Here is a 19,561-nt window from a genome sequence, read left to right as displayed (position 1 = left end):
ATACAACCCTAGATTCCTAGCTGGGGAAATGCCCCAGATACAGTAATTACAGGCCCAACAAATTACAGCATGTCTTCTATACAGTTCCCAGACAGCACCAGGAAGCTGCAATCTGTATTTATTTTTTCTTTTTCTACATTCTTAGAAAAGGGTCATAGTTCAGTATGTATTTCCATGTCACTGTTTGAACACATGATGCATATTAAACTGTATTTTTAGTTTACCTGCTACAACTTTTACAAGGATTAAGTGCAGTCCCCATATCTGTTACATTCTGATAATCATGCCAATGTTTAACAGACATAATTCCTAAATGTATTGCAAAAGGGCTTATTAGGGTTCTAACTGAAACCTCTAGGCAACAATAGTCAACAAATATTCATGAAGGGAATGTCTTACTCTACAATATGCTAAGTTTCTATACCCTAATAATGAAGGCATTTGACCAGAAGTTACCAGTGGCTTTAGTGTTTTTAGACTTAACTAAAGCTTTTGGTTCCATTCTTCAGTGGATTGTACTTAATATAATGATTTTATGTGGGATTAATCTATTTATTATTAAATTTGTGGGATCTTGACTGGGTAATAGGCAGGTATGTGGCAGAATTAAGAAAAGTTTTTCTGTCCCACTTATTACCTCAAGGAGAATTGCACAGGGTTCCTATTTGTGTCCTTTTTCTGTTTAATACTTTTATTCTAGACTTCTAGACTTCTGTCTGGCAAATGTCTTGATAGTAGCCATCATGTGGTTAGAAAGAAAGAAAGTCAAAATATCACGTACAAGACTGGCCAATATGCATCTCAGGTAGACATTCTCCTAGTAAGGGAGGGGCATTGGTGTACAATCAGTGACTGCAAGGTCATCACCAGTGAAACACAAGCATAAACTACTGATTGCTACAATCAACTGCAAACAGTGGTCAGATGAGGCTCTAAGGCCAACAGAGACCAGGCTGAAGACCTGAAAGTTTATTGGAGAGAAAGCCCAACAGTTCATGTAATAACTCAGAGCTCTAACACCTCAAGAAGAAGAGAAAATAGGTGGTGTTGAAAAAAGAATGGCGATGCCTTAAAACAATATGTGCGAGGACTACAGAATAGATATCTGGCCAATCCAGGTATGGAAATAAGATACATAAAGAAAGCTGGTAGTAAAATGCAGAAGTCCAGAATGTCATCAATAGAAAGAAGGAGTTCAGGAAATTGTGTGAGATGGAAAAGACGGCGCAGGCTAGAAACGTATACTGGATGGCTAGGAATGAGGCTAAAAAAGGAGTTGCAATAGCATAAACCAGGGAATCAAAGGTACTCTATCAGCTTTTGGAAAGTGACTCAGAAGGTGGCACAGAGAAACTGTATCAGGTTGCAAGGCAGGGACAGAAAGATAAAGATGATAGTCAGACATCCTTCATAAGGTATGGCAGCAACAACCTCCTCTCCAGTGCACACAACATCAAAGGCAGATGGGAGGAGTACTTATAGTAGTTGAATGAAGAAAACTGCATAGAAGCTGTACTATAGAAAAGAGGAACAGCTCACCATAGAAGAAGTAAGAATGGCACTAAGGAAAATAAAGTCAGGGGAAGCAGCAGGCTCAGATGAGGTTACAGCATATGTCATAAAGATGCTGGGTGAGATAAGAGAGAAATGTCTCCTGAGGGTACTCCTAACATTGTGGTGAGAAAGGCATATCCCAGTTGACTGGAGAATAAGTATACTATCGTCAGTGTTCAAGAACAAAGAGGACATTCACAACTGTGGGCAGTACAGAGGTACTAAACTCCTGTCACATTGCATAAAAATTCTGGAGAGGGTGATTGATAAACAGATTTGCAGAGTAGTAGACAATAAGATGGGAGATGAGCAGTTTGGATTGCAATCAGGATGCAGCACAACTGACCTAATATTTGCAGTGAGACCGATAGTTGACAAGAAGCTAGAGATAAAGAAAGAGTCCAACTGGGCATTCCTAGGCTTGGAGAAAGCATATGACAAAGTTGCAAGAAAATTGATTTTGGAAGTCCTTTGGTGGTGGTTCAAAGTCTTAGAAACATTAAAATTAGTGCAAGCTATATAAGAGGCCCGGATGACTTAAGTACATACATTGTTCTGTCTCACAGAGGGGTTCCATGTAGGATAGTGCATTCTTCTGTAATTATTTTCATCAGACCTAGGCAGTGACAAAAACTCAGTCTACTGTTGTTCACTACCTGCTGCAAAGAGATTTTTTAACTTGTAAACTACAGTTTCCTGTTTCATATCCAGTCTTTGATATGCAATAATTTAGGTAATCATGATCATCTTACTTCTTTACCTTTTAATGAAAAGAAATGTGTTCATCATCACCAATCTATACTATTAATGTGGCTGTGCATTCCCAGAACCCCATACCAGTGCTACTACTGTCTATTCCTTAAAATAAAAAGCATTCCTTGCCTATGTTCTCAATATCTGTTTATTTTATTTATTTATCCTTTGTTGACCATGTTAGTCTCACAAAGCTTGTGACCTCTTTTCAGGAGAGTCCCAAAGTGGTATTTAAAGTACTAAGGAAAGTTTGGCCAGAGCATTGGAGACTTTCTCATACTCATCATCATTTCAAGTAAGACCCATTTTGGAGGAGAACTTCCTTTTTTTTGTTTCAGGTGTAGAGGTGGCCCAGAGAAACAGGGAGGCAAATAGAGAGAGAATTAGATGATGTAGTGGTTTAAGAAATGAAGGAGAAAGCAAATATCAAGACTGGAGAATGTGAGCAGGATTTTTGAGGAAATGTTTCAAAGAAACCTATTTGATGGAGATGAGTAAACAAATGCTGGATATATAATTACAACCCTCCAGTCGGAAGGGTTGCAGGGAGATTTACTTAACAAAATGGTAATGCACAGTGAGCCAGAAAATAGAGATGTTTCCTGAGGGGATATTATGTAGAAAATACAAAAGGAGGATGCAGAGATAATCCTGAAGAATAGCGGTGAGATGGAAAAGAAAACATATGCAGAGAAAGTAAAAGAAGGCAAAAGTGGAGTACCAGAAAAGAAGGCAGAAAAAAATGAAAAACAGAAGTATGTAGTAAGGATTCAAAGTAAGGAAGACAAAGAAATGGACAGGTATGAGGTACAGGACAATTTAATAGCTCCTTTGGATGTAAAAGCATGAGGTCAGAGCATTTATCCTTGTTAACAAAGAGACATTTTGTGACATTATATTTGAGCCTGTTTTTTTTTTCAATGGAAAATTTTCTTGGAGAATATGAAAAAAAAAGACCATAACCCATGGAATCTTTATGTGATTAAAGCATTTAATAGAAAATTCATGTAGAATATTTATGTAAAGAAGAACTTGACATTGCAAAGATATATGACAAAAGGAGTTTATGGACTGGTGGCTGGGATTGTAATATTGTTGCAAAAGAGAAAGAGAAAACAATTATACATATACCAAGCATGATAAAGGTGGAGGTAAATATGAGTGTTGTAAAATACTGGGGGCAACCTAAAACATTTTTTGTGAAAAAGAAGGACATTTGAAAAGTAACTGTGACAAAATAAATTGTTATATTTTTTGGGGGGAATGGGACATGATGCAAAAATAAATGTGAATTTAAATGCTATAAATGTGACAAAATTAGAGATTTGTGGATGGATTGCAAACATGAAAATAAGAGCAAAGAAAAAGAAAGAGACAGAAATGAAAAAAGAGTAGAAATTTTAGAAGAAGAAGAAATAGGAAAAAAATAGATGAGAAATAATAATGAAGAGGACATAGAAATAGGTAAAATAAGTGATGAAGAAGACATAGATTGGGAAGTAGTAAAAGAAAAAAATATATATTGATAAAAAGGTAAAGACAGAAAAAGAAAATTTAAAAGGATAAGTACAAAAGAAAAAAAAGAAAGAAATTAAAAATAATATATACATATATATATATATATATATATATATATATATATATATATATATATATAGCTATTGATTGAGGGTTGGTATAATGGTTAAGGTGTTTGACTCGCAGACTAAAGGTGTAGTGTTTGATTTTCACCTTTGGGAAGGAAATTGGCCATGCACAAAATGACATATTAGTATAGCACAGTAATTCACTATGGACTTATGAAACCATGAATGTAAGGAAAAGGGAAAATGAAAATTTTAGAATGCTTTCTGTAAATGTGAAAAAAGGGGGATGTATAGAACGAAAATAGATTATTTTATAGTATCAAAATGTTTAGTTATAAGAGAAGGGGGTCTATGTTACACTGGTCAAAAACCTTTGCATCGAACACCACATCATTGACACAAATTCAGGGAAATTCAAGGAAGTCAGTAGAGGTCTTGGAGTATTTAAACATAAACTTAAGAAAAGAGGTTGTTTTCTGCAAGAATCCTACAAAGTCATTTAGCTTCTCAGAAGATCTTGTCCAAAGAATAGATATATTGTCAAAAGAGCAAATATAAAAACTAATAAACTAACAAACTATCTAAAATAACAGTAGGACCACTTTCATCAGCTGGTTGAATGACAATTTTATCATCATTCTGTAAATTATTAAAATGCAAAAAACTAAATTTGGGTAAAATTAATCACAATTTCCACAAATGAGTGTCTAGAGATTATAGATATGGCTTTAAATAAAAGGAAAAGTAAAGATTTAGGTGACACAGTAAAGATTTGGATGTAATTTTACAATGAATGAAATTTCTGTGTTAGGTATAAAATTTGAGAATAAAGATGTAAGTAGAATTCAGTGTAAAACAATAGAAGAGATAAAACAAACCTGTCTTTTCTCAAACCTGTCTTTTCTAGAGAATGTATAAATTATAATTCAGAATAAAGACTTATAAATTCAGTACTGATGGGAAAGTAACATACTTAGCAAGTATGTTGATGTTGCTAACAGTATTTGAAAAGAAATTATTACAATTTTTTTTCATTTATGTGGTGTTCTAGATTAAACCCAGTAAAAAGTGGAGTTTTATATACAAATAAAGAAGGAGGTTTAGGGTTAACTCACCCAGTGGTGTATGCTGGCTCATTAAATTTGTGCAAAGTGTTAAAGTGGATAAATGAAAAAGATGAGTGATTAGTAGTAAAATTGCGTAAATATAATTATGATAAATTTTGTGGGTATGGTGAAAAATGTCTATAAATAAAGAAATAAAATCTTACCAAGAAAAAATATTTTTGTGGAAAATAAAAATTGATAATATAGGAAAAGATAGAAAAGTGTTGTATAATGATAAAACATTACTGTGTAAAACTATGGGAAAATCTAACAGATGAAAAATTAAAGATATAAAAATAAAATGCAAATGGTGTAATCAGGAAGTAGAATGACAAGATTTTTTGGAGACTGATAATAGATAAATTGCAAGTAAAATGAAATATGCTATACTGTATAAGAAGAAAAGTGATAGAATAGGTTTACATTGTCAAGAAGAAGAAACTATGGAACATGTGTTTTTGAAATGTAAAAGAGTAAAAAAGTTATGGGGAAAACTATGTAAAGAAGATTTTTTGAAGACATAAACGAAGTGGATAAAATCATGGATATGATTAATTATGAATATTATAAGATTAGAAGTAAAAAGTATGTTAAATAGATAAAAAGTTATTTTGTGTGGTATGGGTTTTATGGAATGAAGGAATAAATGAAATTATCTGTAATGGTAAATGGATTTTAGCAACAATATCAACTAAAATCAGATAGTGGTCATGGAAAAAGGAGTTTGGCCTAATAAGGATGAAAATTTAGTATGATTGTGTAAACAGATTTGTATATGTATGTATTTGTACATGTGTAAGCATTTTTTAAACGAGAGTGATTTTTTATGTAAATAAAGGACCTCTATGCTGTTCAGAATGCAATGGTGACCTGGAGGATGGTGCACAAAATGTAGAAGACGATGAAGGCATGGAGATGAATGCCATTGCTGTAGGAGGTGAAAGAAAGTGTGCAAGGGATTTGGAAGGTGTATTTTAGCAAACCTTTTTTGCTGACTCTGAGAAGGATGAAGCAAAAAATGAAGGGTCGCAGGATGATTTATTAAGGGAAATTATGTGGCAGAGGGTTCCAAAAACTGGAAATTAGGATTTGAGGGAAGATATTATGGAAAAGATCCAGAATGAGCTAGCTGATTCTGGCTTGAAGGGAGACAGCAAGGGGAAGAAATCACATGCAGAAACAGTGAATGAAGGTGGTAGAGGAGGAGAGAAGGCAGAGCAGAGCAGAAGAATGTTAACGTTAACACAAAGTGAAAGTATGTGCTGAGAATTCAAAATAAAAAAAGAGAAAGAACTGGACAGTTATGATGTTTGAGAGAACTTAGTGATTCATTTGGGTGTGAAAGCTCAAGAGATAAGAGATTTTACTCTTATAAACAAATAGACATTTTGTGCCATTATTTGAGACTGTGCATGCTATGGAAATATTTGGGGGAATATGAAAAGAAAAAGAACTGTAATCCCTGAAATTTATATGTGATCAAAGCATTTAAACCTATTCCCTCCAATGGAGCTCAGGAAGTTTGCACTGTAACTTCCAGTGAGCAGAGCCTAAGCCTTTTGACAGAATAAAACTATGTCCTCACATTTCCAACAAATGTTCATATTTCTGGAACCATAGGGGTTATAAAAAAAGTATGATTGCAAAATCTTCAGCACAGACCATTTTTATAGTGGTAGTATTCTTAAGGTTCTAGGTCTTAGACCGAATTTTATACACTATCTCAGCAACCACTGAAGTTACCCACATCCTGTCAAAAGCATTTTATTCATCTAGCTGAGAGCATTCATATGAGGCTAAGGAGTTCTGTCTGTGTTACTTGATTGTTGAGATATTTAGAAAAATGTGAAAATTATATCTATATAAATTAATATCATAAAAACAACAGTTAATATCTATTTACCAGCACTAGACAGAGGTCAAATATTAATGCAGTTGAGTTTGCCATTGTGTAAGCTTTAAGATGAACTATTTTAAACCTTGTACATAACATGGCTTTGGAATTATTGATGCAAATATGAACAAGCAATATTTGACTCATGGAGGTGTCAGTAGAAGGGGTCAATATTATGACTCTGAAAAACCTTTACAACGAATGCCAATTCATTGACACGTATTCAGTGAAATTCACTTCTGCGATTTGCTGAATAGTTAAAGGGCAAACAAATACTTGCCCCACAACCCAACAGAACTAAATCTAGCTAAACTAAACCCACCCATGTAGGGGTTTTGCCCCCACACCACCCCTAACTAAATATACCAACTCTGAGATTTTACTACAGTGGAAAAAAGGGCAAAATTTTGTAGTTGGCCAACTATGTCTTTGCCCTGTAAGTATTCAGCGGATCACAGAAGTGAATTTCGCTGAATCTGTGTCGATAAAGTGGTGTTCACTGTAAAGGTTTTTCAGCATTGTAATATAGACCCCAGTAGGAGTTAACTGTAGATGCACCTTGAGGCATCACTCAGATGTAATAGGTTAGCAGGGAAATAAAAAAGACAATATGCAGTTTTGAACTGAAGCAGAAAGAGAGACTTTGAAAAGACATGTAAAAAGGTTGTGGGCATTGCAAAAGTATATAATAACAGGGGGTTCTGGACAAGTAGATGGAACCATAATATTGTGTTAGAAATGGAAAAGGATAACATTTTGCATATTTCTAGCATGATAAATGTTGAGAAATACAGCCTCACTGTATCTTGGATGTTAGGAAAAAGACCAATAAGAGCAGCCACACTGAACAGGTTTTTTCCCAGCCTTTCACTTCCCATCAGACAAAATCAAGCAAGGGCACCAAATTGTTCAAAAAGCAGGGGACGGACCAAAAGGAAGCAACTATCAGGTCCTATAAATCCTCCTACCATCAAGAAAATGTGGAAAACATTCCACCTCCCTAGTGTGGAATATATCAGAAAGAACACTGACAACTTTTGAAATATCTGTACTTAATAAAGGTCTTTCCCTGCACAAGGAGCAGACATATTGGACATTATTCTTTATTTGAAATTATTTATTAGAAATGCGATGCTTAGAATTATGTTTCCAAATAGTGATACACTGAATATGAATATGTTTAGGAAGCCAAGTGTTTTTACACCTTTTAACCACCTACTACTAGAAACTTTTAGTAAACTTTGTGAAAATTGTTTCAAACACTAGGAAGGAGCAACCTGGTAGAATGTTTGTTAATCTCATTAAATGTGAGAAATCAGCAATTAATAATGACTTCCTTGATATTGGTGTGACTAGGTTGTTTGATTTATCTATTTCAATGGGTCTCTATAGAAAGAGTGCTATAGGAATTCGCTGCTGCATAGGCAGAGTATGCACTCTGGCTTTGTTTTTAATAATGTCGGTATGTGTATATCTAGACTTAATGTTAGTGAAGAAGGGTTTAGGAAAGATATAGATATGCTAAAGGAAAATCTTAGAAAAAGAGGGCACAGATCTAAAGAAGCAGTTCATACTTTTTCACAGATTGAACCTATGAGACAAGATAGGACGAGGCCATATTTCTCATCAAGAAGTGGTCGGTTGGAGTCACAGTTTAAAAAAAAAATAATGTCCCTCTGTTCTTTCCATACTAGTAATGTGAATAGAGTTACAGAAGTGTTTAAGAAACACTGGCCGGTATTACTTACCGATGAGAGAATTAGGACTTTAGTTGGTGATAAACCACATTTTCTCTTCAAGAATAAAAATTCTTTGAAAAGGATGTTATGTTATCCAAATAATGGTGTGTGATTACATAGGGAGGGAGATGCGATATGGATGTACCCTTGTTCTAAATGTAATTTTTGTATGTATATTAGTGCGAATAGACAGTTTTTACATCTGGATATAGGGGAAAGATTTAATTTTAGAGCTAAAGCTAATTGTGGTGCAAAAAATTTGATTTATTTAGCGCAGTACAGAATATGTACTTCATTTTATATAGGAAAGACCAATAGGACTTTTAGGAAACAAATAAGAGAACATGTATATAACAGTCACATTGGTAATAATGCAAATGCACTTGCTAAGCATGTTTCTATTATGAATCCTACACACTCATTTCATTTTATGACATTTATGGTATTTACTAACCGGGAAAAGCCGAAAAGACAAACAATTTGTGAATGTAAAGGAAACTATCCGGCTAGGTGACATAGAGAATATTATGTAGAAAATAGAACTCATGTAGATATTGAAGCGTAGCGCCAACAGAGGCTCCGGCCTTAATGAGATGATTTCCCTTAAACCCCTTCTGAAATATCAGAATTTATTGAAATAAGTAGTTAGGATCATATGCATTGTGTTATTTTAAGTATGAAATGATTAGGTTAAATGTTAGAAGTTGTGAAATGGGTGTATTTGTTTTGACTAAGTATGGATCTATGGAGTAGTATGCCTTTGAATGAACTGATCCTATTGTGTGATGATGTCACTTTCTTATTTAGTATCTATTTGAACAAAGTAATTGTTTTTAAATACTAAACAAAAAATCCAGCTTAGAAACAAATCCTGGGCAAAATGGCGTACAACTAAGAATACAACTGACCACCAAACCTTTAGAGAACATAGAAACAATACAAAAAAAGCCATTCTTTTAGACAAAAAGAATTATTACCTTCAGCTACAACAAACCTCTTTCAAAGAACCCAAAAAATTTTGGACTTCTATTAATAATCATCTTTACCCAGGCCAACTAATAACACCTAACCCACTAGGCTCTAACCCTGAGAATCCCACACAAACAGCAAATGCCTTTAACTCTTTCTTCACTGATACCATCCAAACTCTAGCTAGCCACCTATCTCCTAACACATCTAATCTGTCCACTTCCTCTACAAATCCACCTCCTCTATTTCACCTCCAACCAGTATCTACCTCCTACATTTCCTCTCTTCTACATAAGTTAAAACCTACCACCCCCTCAGCTGACAAACTCCCAGCAGAATTTTTGCAAAAAGGAGCTAAAGCCATTACCCACCCTATTTCTATTCTGATAAATAGAACAATAAGTGAAGGAACTGTCCCTTCAATATGGAAAATTTCACACATCATTCCACTACACAAAGTTGGGAGCTCCAATGACTTTTCTAACTTTCACCCCATAGCTTTACTTTCCCCTATCGCAAAAATTATGGAAAAATGCATCCATAAACAACTACTCAACCACCTTCTCCAGAACAACCTACTCGCTAACTGTCAACATGGCTTCAGACCTTTCCATAGTACCACCACTGCACTGCTATCATTCACAAACAGCATCAACAATAATCGTAACAATAATTGTCTTTCATCTGCAGTCTTCATTGACCTATCCAAAGCTTTTGACATGGTTAACCACCAACTACTACTCCATACACTGAATACTCTCTCACTTGATCCACTTGCCTTGAACTGGTTTACATCTTACCTTGATAATCGTCACCAGGCTGTACTCTGGAAAAATAAACTATCCGATCACCTTCCTATCTCTCTCAGTGTCCCCCAAGGATCTATATTAGGCCCACTCTTATTTTCCATCTTCATTAATGACCTGCAAACAGCCATTCCTTATTCCACCTGCATTCAATATGCAGATGATTCTACCATAATCTGCTCAGCCTCTTCTCAAATTAAACTACAGTCTCTTACCCAAAAAGCATTCAACACTATAGAACTATGGTTTTCTCAATGCTGCCTCCTTCTGAATCCCAAAAAAACTAAACTGCTACTCTTCTCACCAACCCAAAAGTCCACATCTTTACCTTTCAGTCTCACTTCTAGCAGTGGTACTCTTATCTCTCCTGACCCTACCACTAAACTTCTAGGAATAACAATAGACAACAATCTAAACTTTGATACTCACATAAACACTACAATAAAGTCAGTCAACAAAAAACTGGGATCCCTCTATAGAATTAAACCTTATCTTACACCAGCAGCTAAGACTGCTAGAGCCAGAACCCACCTAATATCCACCCTGCTTTACGCCTCTCCCATTTATACTAATCTCTCAAAGAACAACATCAGGAAACTAACTACGTCCTATAATAATATTGCTAGATTTGCTACAGGCTCTCCTTACAGAACCCATCACTGTCCAAATCTTAAACAATTAAACTGGCTTGAATTTCTTAATCAGCTTCAATATCACCAGCTTATAATAGCCCATAAGACTCTATATCTTCCTGACAATATCCCTGGACTCTCTAGCCTCATTACACCTTATAAAAACCTCACATCTCTATGCTCCTCTAACAAACTACTGATCAATACTACTAAACCCAACAACACAGCAGGTCGCTGTTCTCTAACTCTGTAGGAAAACTTTGGAATAAACTTCCCTCTGAAATCACATCTCAAACTTCTCTCTCACTTTTCAAAAGGAATTTGAAACTCTGCCTTAACAATCACTGGCTATGTACCTGTACTAACCCTGACTAAATCTTCTCATATTCACTTATCCCACCTCATCCCTTACTAGCTACCTTTTATGTATCAATAAACTACATTATTGCATTTATCTTACTAGTATATATCTACATCATACCTCAGTCTCTTACAAAATGACCATCTTAATTCTACTCTGTACCTTACAAAATGACCATGATAACACCAATTTGTACTATTGAATAAAAAAAAAAAAAAAACTTTTTTTTGTAATACTGCTATCTCTATTATCTGTATAACTCCTGTTTTTAACTTTGTAAAGAAACTCTGTATTATTCTTGGAGCTTTTCTCCCTGGGCCTCTACTGAAAATGGACATGTCTCCAGCTAGACTAGCCCGGTCAACAAATGTAAAATAAATAAAAAATAAATGAAATGCATTTGTTGCGTGATGATGTGACTCCATTCATTACTATGTATCTGTTTGAAGCAAGGCAAATGTTTTTTGATTGATTAATTGCAGTTTTTGAATGAGAATTTGTATAAAAGTAAGAAAGTTTTATTTTGTTTTATTCTATTTTATTGGTCTCATGAAGCGACCTGTATGATCATGAAAGCGCTATCCAAATAAAGACATTTTTATCCTCAGCCGTGTATTGGTTAATCCGTTTTGCTTTTATCTTATTATTTTGTTAACCCATGGATAAATTTTACTGAAAAAATTAAAGCTATAAGAGTAAGACATGTATTTTGTAATAAAAAGTAGAATGTCAAGATTTTTATGGATATTGAATATAAATAAATTACCAGTAAAAGGGAATATGCCATATAAAAAGGAAAGTGAAAGAATATGTATATATTGTGGAGAAGAAGAAACTATAGGTCATGTTTCTTGAAATGTAAAAGAGCAATTAAATTGTGTGAAAAGTAACCTAAAGAAAGAACTTTTAAAGACATAAAGGAGATAGATAAGATAAATATGGATATAGCTGATATTACAGGAAAAGAAGTAAAGAATATTTTAATAGGATAGACAAGAAGATGCATTTTCAGCCTCAAATAATATTTGCATTTTCTCTCTTGAATTAGTGCATGAGTTGGATTCATACCTCTCAACCGTACCAAATTCCTCGGTATTTACCAGTTTTGAGGTTCAGATACTAGGGGTGCCAGGGGTTCCTGAGTGGTCCCCTTAATTCCTGAATTTACCAGCATTTTTTAAATTTTTTTCAGCCCCCTCCCCTTTTTTTTTGCGACCAGCCTGACATCCTGTCAGAATTCGGCTGAGGCTGAATCTGTGTGTTTTATGTTTTTATGACTTGCATGTGTTACGTGTGTGTCACATCTCGCTGTAGCATCTCTGCAATCCATTTCCAAATCAGAAAGAGAGAGAGAGAGATCAGTGAGGGATGAACAGACCTCCTAGGCCAACAACAAAGTAAGACAGACAGTGTTTTTTATTTTAAAATAATACAAGCAGGCAGAGGCAGCTTATGTATTTATTTAGTATAAAAGTTAGAGGCAGCTAGAACAGGAAGGAAGCAATACAACTCTTCCCTGTATGTTCTAAGCAGCAGAGCTCAGCAGTAGCAGGCTAGCAGCAGACAGTCTTGTCAACTTACTCATCTCGGTCCCAGAGCTGTATGGCGGCCAATCATGAAAAAATACATTTCTTCCACTTCCTCAGGCTCCTCCTCCACATCCAGTAGCAGGTAAAATAAAAATGAAGAAGAAATAAAAATAAATTGAGAGAGATTGAGACTATACCTATTGCAACTCAAGGTGTGACAGCCTGACAGGACATCATAATTTATAAGCCCTTTTTTTATTATTTTTTTTAACAATGTTTGCAGAACAGAGGTTTGGTGGGGAATGGGATGGAGATATTGATAGCGTCCTTATGTTTTAATACATAAACTAGAATTTACACTGAACTGGCTTGACTGTTCTTAAGTGTTAGCTAAGATAAAGAAAAGCAAATGGTCTTGACGCTTTTTGCCAGTATTAAAAATGCCAAAGTCATGTCTGGGAGCATCTTTGTTCCTGTTCAGGATGCTGTGGTTCACTGTTACACACTCATGATGTTTTGGAAAACAGTAATCTGACTCTCTAAAAACAATTTCTTAAATTATTGTAGGATCGAATGTCATGATCTGCACTGTATCTCAAGAACTGTAATAGGCTCCAAAGTAGTAGGCAATAGGCATAATGTTTACCAAGTCACTGAAAAACCTGAGGAAGGTTTTAAGTCTGTGTAACATCTAATGGCAACAACAGTCATGCAACAAGGAATACTCTGAATTTTCTCATGCCTATAGAACAGACCATAAGTTAAATGTGATTTTCTCTCACATGTACTAGTTCACCATATTATCTTTACTATCTCTGGAAATGTAAAGGAGCAATTCAGCTATAACCAGTCCCCAGTTACATCAGACTTATTTAGTCATTCCACACAATGGCTCTCCATACTGTTATAAACAAATAGTTTATTATTTTTGTCTGACCAAGTCAGAAATGCTGGATTTCTAAAGCAATACTAACATGGCTATGCAAAGTTTCCCTCCATCAAATACTGTGGTAGGAAGTATTAAAACCGTGATGCAGGAGCATGCTCAGTAATGCAAAGTCTCATGGATTAAAGCTACACACTAGGTGTTAGTTCAGTAGGCCCTTTATCACCTATCATCTGACCTATTCCAGCTTTGCAATACAACACTGCCACAGAAGAGCAGAGGATATTTCATCTAAGTGACATCTTATATCCCTGGAAGATCTAATCACTTAATCATGCTGAAGTCCTCAAAACTTGGTTGGTGTATTACCAACTAGTAGCTTCTATGATGCAGGACTTTTATCTGGTTCTTACTTATAATAATTGCTGATCTCTGGGTTTGATTTGTCTCTGCAGTAGTCAAATGGAATTGTTAAACAGTTTTATTAGGGATCATCTGTGTAATGGAACAATAAATGCAGTTCAAAGCTAGCAACAGGAAATTTATTTAGGAACAATGAGAGAAAACTTGAGAAATGACAAAGGATATATGTGTTTGTCATGGAGAATTATACCTTCACTGGAAATATTCCATACATTATTTTATGCATTATATTTTAAATAATCATCTGTTACTGAGTCATGTTGGAGATAAGGTACTAAGGAGGACTCCCAAATGTTCTGACTTGGGTAGTTTTGTCATTATTGGTTCATGCATTTTGTTTCATTGCTTCCTGGAAAAATGTTCAAAACAATACATTTAAAACACACTCTAACAAGTGTGCTGTATTATACAAGGTCAAGGAATATAATTTAATACAGGTAGGATGGTGTATCCAAGAACACATGTATGTTTTGTGTGCAAGGGGCCTGTAATTTGAAAACAACCCAAAGGTAATCTTTATCCACCACTGTCCAGATGCATTTTCTTTGAATGTGGGGTTTCAATGCTGTTTCAGTTAATCTAAGTTTCAAGGGCAGAGAAGTTTTAATGCTAAGTCTATTTTCTTTGTGAGACTGTATTGCTTTGTTTAGCAGATGTATATTGGTGTTTGTGCTGTAAAATGTAAAATAAAAGTTTTAAATGAAATCCAAATAATCATTGTAGAAGTAGTAAAGCAGTATGCGTGTTACAGTGTTTATGGTAAATGGGGTGAAATAGCCAAGTAATGGGATATTGCAATGGCTGCAGGGGGACTCTGGGGCCATACTTTGTCTTTTCTTCAGTTTGCATTTGAAAGTTGGTGTCCCACAATTTCATTGAGGTGGGTGGGATGACATCATTATGTATGCAAATGTCATATTAATCAGCGTACAGATTTGTACCTATTTTTCATGGGCCTTTGTCCAGATTTTTGATGTTTCCAGGTTGAGAGGTATGGTTAGATTTGAATATTTTACTACCCTTGTTCCTTAACAAGGGTGGTAAGATGACCATGTTGGACACTATGAGCAATAATCGTGCAATACAAAGAAGTCACATGAGCTATTATTTTACATTTATTCTTATGAAATGAGACTTGCATGTTTTCTATAGTTTGCCTCAGAATAAACAGCAATTTCATCAGATAATCAAGTACTTATTCACTTTCTTGTCCAGGTTTAATTTTTCTTTCAAACTTGAATTGCTAACACTTCAAATACAGGCCAGTATATATTTTTCTCATAAATAAAAGTAATGATTTTCACATGTTCCCATCCAGGTAGGATTTGAGAATTGTTGCTGTAATAATTTATGAGGCAGTGCTAGAAACTGACCACATGTAACATCTGGATAAAACTGTTGAAAAGCAGTAATGCTACCAGCCAAAATTTCTCTTAGTGAAATGTTGTATTAAAACATATACATGTTCAGTATTGATTCCAGAAGCAAAGGGTAGCATACAGCCAACCTTTAACATCAGCAAATATTTGATAGTTATGCTTGAATACTTGAATGCACAGCCATCAGATATTCATTCCAGTGTCTCTATCTGTGTGGGTTTCCTCCCACAACCCAACAACATGCCACTAGGTAAAGTTGCAATCCTCTAAATTTGCAGTTTGTATGCATGTCTTTCTGTGCATCTTTTGATGCACTGGCGTCCTACCTAGGCTTGGTTTTCTGTCTTAAACTTATTTGCTGGGATAGGTCCTGGCTAAACAAGGTGAAGCAAACATTAGGAAAAGATTCGATGAATGAATGAATGAAAACTGACACCAAAAGCATTCTTCAAAATCTACTTAAAGTCTAAGCTGAAACAAATATTAAATGAAAATGTTTTGAGACTTAGCGATGATATTTATGATAAATGAGATATGTGGCTTAGGCATATAAGCAACTTGTAGTGAGAGAAACCAACACCAAAAATGAGCATCTGTAATGGAAGCTACTGGGATTTAAACAGATGCTGACATTGAGACTTAGCAACAGATGCAGCTTTTGGAAGAAACAATTTTATTTACAAATGCAATGATAATACATGAGAATGATCCATCATTAACTGTAGTATTTTAATACTTTTAAAGAGGTTTTCATTTTGATTCATAACATAAATGACAGAACATGTGCAAGCAGAATACAGGTTACTTCAATCACTTAACAGAAAAATAAAAGTGTGCAACATTATATTATTGGTTGCATTCTTAACAGCAGTGTTTGTATCAGTCAGCAAAATATATTTTATGTAAATTCAAGACATTAAACTTTATTTTAGGTAAACCAATATAAGGCTAGTACATTTCTTGTTGGGCTTCTTTCCATTTTTCTCTCTCTGTCTCTGTCTTTCACACACACGCACACACACACACACACACACACACACACACACACACACACACACACACACACACGAACACATTCATGGAAATTTACATAAATTCCAAGAGCGTACAGTATTGGTGTAAAAACCCTTGCAATATATTGAGTTTTACACACATGCTCTTCTTCACTACTCACAACAATGGTACAGTGCATATCTAAGGTTCACTAAGGCTTTTTTTCATATAATTCATAAAAGCATATTCAAAGTGTGTAGCTTTGCAGGTGGTATACATGAATGTATTGGCACACATCCTGTAAATTCTGTCAAAAGATTATAAGTGAGTATGTCTCTGAGGTGCACTATGATTCATGCTTTGTTTTAACATATGCAGCTGCAGATGTTTTTTTTTTTTTGCTAGCCAGACATCTAGCTGTTATATTTGTCCCGTGTATCTGAGTTTGCCAGGCAATTTGTCATACAGATTCTTCCCTGTTTGTAGACACATTTCTAAATTTGACTTTATAAAACATGATTTTTTTATTTGTAAAACAGTTATGTCTGCAATAGTTATTTCTTTTAATATTTTTTCTTTAGAAATTCAGAAGTGGATACATTTATTGAGGAATATATTGTATATGAAGAAAAACTTATTACTCTCAAGTATGACCTCCAAAGGGGGATTGAATTGTTTAGACATAGTCCACATCTCTTTGTCTAACATGTTACTGGACTGATTGCTTCTCTCCCGCTGTGCTTTATGTCAGCAAAGTATGGCAGCACCCATGGTGCATGCTCGTTTGTTTGCCTGTTTATTTATTTATTGTTAACCTAATTTTCAATGGAGAACCAGGGTTTAGACATGATACAGGAAATAATGATAATTCCATGTGTGTAATGAAAGTCACAGATACAGAATATTATATACAGGAAAATGAGAGCAAAATAGTAAATGAACAAGATATGCAGTTATAAAGTTGTATATGTCATAGTCTGCACGGCAACACAGCTTCCTCATTATGTGATCAATATTTATCACCTTAAAGGTTACATTTTTTAAATTCATAACTATTGTTTACCAACTGCTTTGTTTAATGTGTAAATATGTATGCCAAATCATTGTCAGTCTGTATGCGGAACTATTTTATTCTGTAATTTGGTCTATATTTCTTTAACTGAACCTTATGTATTAAGTCATTATTTGTCATTTCTTGCTTATGGTAACATCGCCTTTGCCATCAGATTTTAATTGTAACTGTAAAAGGTCACGTATAAGCTCACATAACCAGATATCAAACTAAATAAATAAAATATAAAAAAAAAACAGCTGGTATAGTTCAGGTAAGAAATGTACAGAAATGAAAAAGACAAAAGGACAATGTATGCTATGCTGTTAATAGAGTAAAAAGATGATAAAAATCTACACAAATAATATAATAATATTTACAGATGTAAAGTGTTGCATGCAGTATGTACACTAACAAGCCAGGTACAGGTGTGACATAGGTTTATGAAATGTACTTTAATGAAAAAGTACATATTGCTAGCTTCATGGCACAGAAGGACAAAAAACTGTCTGCAACACAGATTAAATGAAATTTGTCAGCAATTCAGACACTTGAGGAGTTAGCCAGGGATGGTGGGAGGAGTGATCAGTATCAGTTTAACATTCCCATGTTAGTGAATGAGGGCAGCCCTGGCCACTGCACTGCCATCTTAGAGTGGAGGCAGAGAGACACAGCAGGCAGTGCTGAGGGTTGTGAACACAAAATGTCTAATGTAGCTGAAATGTTTGCATACACAAGAATAAGCATGCATTAGAGTGGCACTTTTCAGTGGCATGACTAGTAGGGAGTTTTGAGGATGAGACTTAGCAGAACAAAACCGATGTCTACCTCATGTGACTGCTGTCACCCAAAGATGAAATACTGGACCAATCATGTCCTGGGAAGGCTAATGATTGGCAAGCAGAATGGAAAAAAAATAACACAACCAAAGAAACATATGTGCAGCATATTGATAATTGTGATAAGTACATGAACAACATATGAATATTTGCAGACATAAAGTGATACATATTTTATGTTCAGTGACAGATAATGTATTCATGTTGTATAGTAAAAATGTACAGATGTGACACAGTACAGCAACAGCACTAAAAATAGCAGTTACTGTGTAATTATATACAGAGTGTAGGTTTCAACAGTCTTGTACTTGTTGCATGAAGCATATAATGCTGTTAAAGGATTATACATTGGGAGCTCTAACCTTTTATTTAGAATGATTGTCTCTCATATTTATGTAAATCCTGATTTCAAAAAGAAGAAATAAAGAGAAGTAATGTAAGAGGGAAGGGTGTACTAGTTAGGTGAGGGGTGAGGTTATTTAATTGCACAAGTCTGCCAAGGTGGGTCCTTTATTTATTTGCTTGCTTGTTAATCAGGTTAGCCCTTGTGGGAAAAGTACATTTTTCAGAGGGGATATGGAGGGAAAAGTTCCCGGATGATATAGAGCCATCAAGTAATATTTTACAGTATTAAACACATTGAATATCATAGCATTATTATACAAAGTTTGAAGGTCAAATACAAATATTAGACACAAAAATCATAGATAAAATCTAGCAACATTGTGCAAGGCACATACTAAGTAAGACAAAATATAAAAGCTTTGAACTATAAGATATACCTAACACATCAAGCTAAATATATTATGCTAACAGTTAGGTATGGGTTTACTTAGATTAAAATCTACTCAGGTTAGAGTACATGCATGAATGCAGTCAGGGTGGGTTTAAATTAGTGCATATGGCATCACTGAGGGAGGAGCTTTGGAGCCTGTAAAGGGAATCTTGTGAAAGACAAATTATTACAGCATTGTTTGGATTAAAAAAAAATGTTTATTGACAAGTAACAAGAAGCAGGTATTTTGAGAGGCTTATATTTTGTCATAATTTTGGTTGTTTGT

At 34.8% G+C, this 19,561-nt stretch overlaps 1 protein-coding gene across 1 annotated transcript in view; it reads left to right on the top strand.

Moving 5' to 3' along the window:
• Positions 1-19,561, top strand: part of RYR2 (ryanodine receptor 2) — a 6,224,161-nt gene that overhangs the window by 5,829,096 nt on the left and 375,504 nt on the right. The gene's annotated exons all lie outside the window — the stretch shown is intronic.

This window comes from Protopterus annectens, chromosome 1.part2, assembly GCF_019279795.1.
Source record: "Protopterus annectens isolate FY-2018-M chromosome 1.part2, PAN1.0, whole genome shotgun sequence".
NCBI lineage: Eukaryota > Metazoa > Chordata > Ceratodontiformes > Protopteridae > Protopterus > Protopterus annectens.
This window is presented reverse-complemented; position numbering and strand designations above follow the sequence as displayed.